This window comes from Physcomitrium patens, chromosome 10 (assembly GCF_059467195.1).
Source record: "Physcomitrium patens ecotype Gransden chromosome 10, ASM5946719v1, whole genome shotgun sequence".
Taxonomy (NCBI): Eukaryota; Viridiplantae; Streptophyta; class Bryopsida; order Funariales; family Funariaceae; genus Physcomitrium; species Physcomitrium patens.
Window position 1 is genome coordinate 12,368,876 of NC_143419.1, and position 3,793 is coordinate 12,372,668.

Sequence of the window (3,793 nt, forward strand, 5' to 3'; positions counted from 1 at the left end):
TGAGAGCCATTATGAAGAAATGAAGATTTGAAGACTATATAAGGTTTCTAGGCTAATTGGGTGGTTTTGAATACCATTTTGAATTCAAAAATTCAAAAAAAGTAGTTTTAATGATAGAAAATAGGAGGACTAGCAGCTAGTGTAGTCCTTATAGGAAGAGAAGTGCACAATTTCCATTTGGATTGTAGCACCTTTGGTATAGGTAGGAAGATAAAACTAAGGCCTCAAGGCCTCTTTAGACAACTAATATACACTACTTGTGAGCCTTGGTGAGGCTTAAACTTTTGATTTCTTAAGCAAGTTATCCTTGAGGTAAAAATTATTCACTTAACTTTTTTATTATTTATATTTTATTTTTAATCTATCACAATTTATTCAAAGTAACTTAGAATTATATGAATTTTATGTCATTAGAAAGATAAAAAAAAAATATGTCTATCTAAAACTATAATTTCATTTTTTACTTTTACTTTTTTTTAAATGAAAATCTAGTGAACAAACTGTAACTTAGTTTTGGATGTTGTGATTACTTGATTTCATTTCTTTCACTTGTATTGTGGTTGCTCTCTTTGGTTTTAGCCGATTGCTTACTTTACTTTACACCACCAATTACAAGCAACTCTTAATTGAGGCCATCTTATAATTGAGATTGAAGAATAAAATTTACACTCATAACATGACAATTGATTTTAATAATTTCTAAACTTACATTATTAATTATATGACATATGTATAAATTATATTTTTAGCCACCCTTTCAATTGCTAATAGATTTAATACTACATATCTAATTATAAAGAGTTTAGTTTTAACTTATTGGCCAAGCTCATATATTTCTAATGGTCACTTGATTCATTGGTTGCATGTCTTGAATAAATCATAGTTTTCCATTTTTCTTTGGTATTGTAAACCAACAACTAGAATATGGTTCAAAGGATGGTTCTAAGTTCTTCATTTACATCTTTTCTTTTAAAATCTCAATAAGTTTATGTAGATATACTTTAGGTACCGAAATTGGCCTTAGATCCCAATGAGCATGCAAAATTGTAAATATAATCATTAGTGCCATAGTTCTTAGATCAACACATCCAATTTCTAAAGGTTCAAAAGCAAAAATCTTTCCATGCTTACTCAACATGTTTTTAAATTCCATTTCTTCAATAGGAAATAGAAAATTTGTAGATCCTACTTTCAACTTATTGAGTGTGATTTTAGTAAACTTGTGGCCAATTTTATTAGAATTCCGTAAGCCTTTTTTTTTTTGAAGCTTGTTGAACTTGATGATTAGAATCACTAGGCAATGGAATAGCTACGGGCTTTATTTTTTTTTTCCATAGTTTTGTACTTAGTTTCAAGTTTGACTTCATAATCTTGAAATGCTTGTATAGCTGAGTAGAGCTTTCTTGAATGTACTTACACTACTTGATCTTCATTTCTTTGTTCAACTTCTATAAATTCCTCTATAAAATCTTCTAAATCAATTTTCATATATACTCCTACTATCTTAACATTTCTATCAAGCACACCGACTTTTTTTAGGTCTTTTTTATTTCTTTGTACAACCTTTTTCTCCCATTTATGTGATTCATTAAGTTGTGTATATACAACAAATTCAATCTTAAAAAAATTTACAACTCGTGTATAAAAGGTACTTTCTTTTTCATCCAAGAGTACCTTTTTTGTTGTACCACTATATTCCCGCTCTATAGTAGTATCCTGCAAAAATCCATAAATTCTTCACTGACCCTTAGTAATGAACGACTTTGTAGATAATCTCGATTGCGCTCATGGTTTGCGGATACAATTAGAAATTGTACAATATTTTTTCTATTTTTACTTCTAATATGGATACATGCTAATCCATCATCTAAAACCTTGGTCTCCATTTTCATAGATGCAATATATGGTTGACTAAAAATCACTCGATATGAAGTAGTGTCTTGAATAAAGAAATTTTGTTTAGTGGTCACATCTCCAATTTTTACCTTCACATCATGATAAGCACCATAAAGATCTCCTCGTGTATTATTTGGAGTCCTAATCATCCAATCATGGTCAATATTAATGGACCACCTTCCATGTTTGTAGATTTCTTTTGATATAATATTAATCTCAAATCTATAGTCAATGAAAGTAATTATTGGATCTACCAAGTCTCCCATTTTTATTAAAGTTTCTATGGTGGCTCTAGCCTAATGTCCCTTGGTATAGTGTCTAAGGCCCTTGTCATCATCTTTATATTTATCCAAATCAAATTATACCTTTTCATTGGTACAACATTTTGACAATTTTTATTCCTCTTCTTCACACAAGATTGTATCCAGAGCATTAGATATAGCAGATTCTCTTGCCAATTGCCTCTTTTGCTTAATGGTGTAAATGATGACATCATAAAATTCTTTTTTTTCAATGTTCAAAATTTCTCTTAAAGTAAATTCAATTTTGGCATTTAACATCCTTTCTTCTAATATTCCTTTTACATCTGTAGCTACCTCAATATTTGATTATAGCTTATAAGAAACAAGCTTATTCTTCACTTTGCCTTTATCAACTTCCATTCTTTCTTCTCATTTCTCATTTGGTAGTAGTGCATTTCTAAGATGTGATGTTCATGGCCCAGCCTTGGATGGTCTATTAGCTTGTGGTATAGGTACCTCTTTATTTTGTGTTGCTTCTATATGCCTTTGAGATCTCTTATTATTGGTTGGCTCTTCAAAATCTTCTTCTATCTCATTTCTATCTCTTTTTACCTCCATCAAAGTTTTATGGTGGGATTTTGCTAAATAAGCATGTATAGACATAGTATCTATAGGATCATCCCATCTTATGGTATTCCTCATTATTGTGGCTATATTAAGTAATTCTTGCCTTATTTTTTTTTTCTTATTCATGTTAGTAATAGCATGATTCTATAGATCTCCTGTGTTTATATACTTTTTAAAAACATCTTCCTTCTCCCTTACAACCTCAATGTCATAAGTAATAGCCTCTTTTAATGCCATAGCTTGTTGAAATAAATGCTCTTCCAAAACCCTCTTCATCCTTCTCTTTCCAAAATTGGTTTTGAGAAACTCACTTGTATCTCGCAATGCAATTTTTCCATCTTTCCATAAAATTATCCCTTATTGTAGAATATTAGCAAAATCTCTACATTCCTTACGAGGATGCTCAATGCTATCATACCAAATACATCTTTATATATATCCTTACTTTGATATAGGTTTGATCTCAGATATTCTTATTTTTTCCTCTAGCTTTGCTAATTTTATTTGTAAGTCTTTCATTCCTTTCACCAACTCATCAATTGCATCTTTCTGTGGTACAATTGTAGACATAGGAATTGGAGCAGTGGATATTACTATAGTGGATTTTGGTAGTTATTTACAAGATATTGTAATTGATAGAGGTCTAGTTTCTTGCCTTATCACCACCTTACCTCTTCGGTATTCTCTTATAGCAAGTATACCCACTACTTCAAAGACCTTCTTCCAATCAGTGATAAGTCCATTATCTTTTGTATTATCTTCCAATAATAAGTCCAACTCCCTTTGTAATTCATTGTTGACTGATTGAAGAAATAATTCTATCTTGTCATTTTCAAGTATAAGATTTTTTACGTGAGATAATTGAATAAATTACCTTTCAAACTCTCAAAGTAACTCTATTGTAATCAATTCCTTGTTGGATTTTTTAACCCATTCCATGAATGATTTTTTTGAAATCCTTTCAATATTCTTTAAAAAATATTCTTCTTCTAATTGAAGGATAAAATCCTCTCATTTTGTTCCATGAG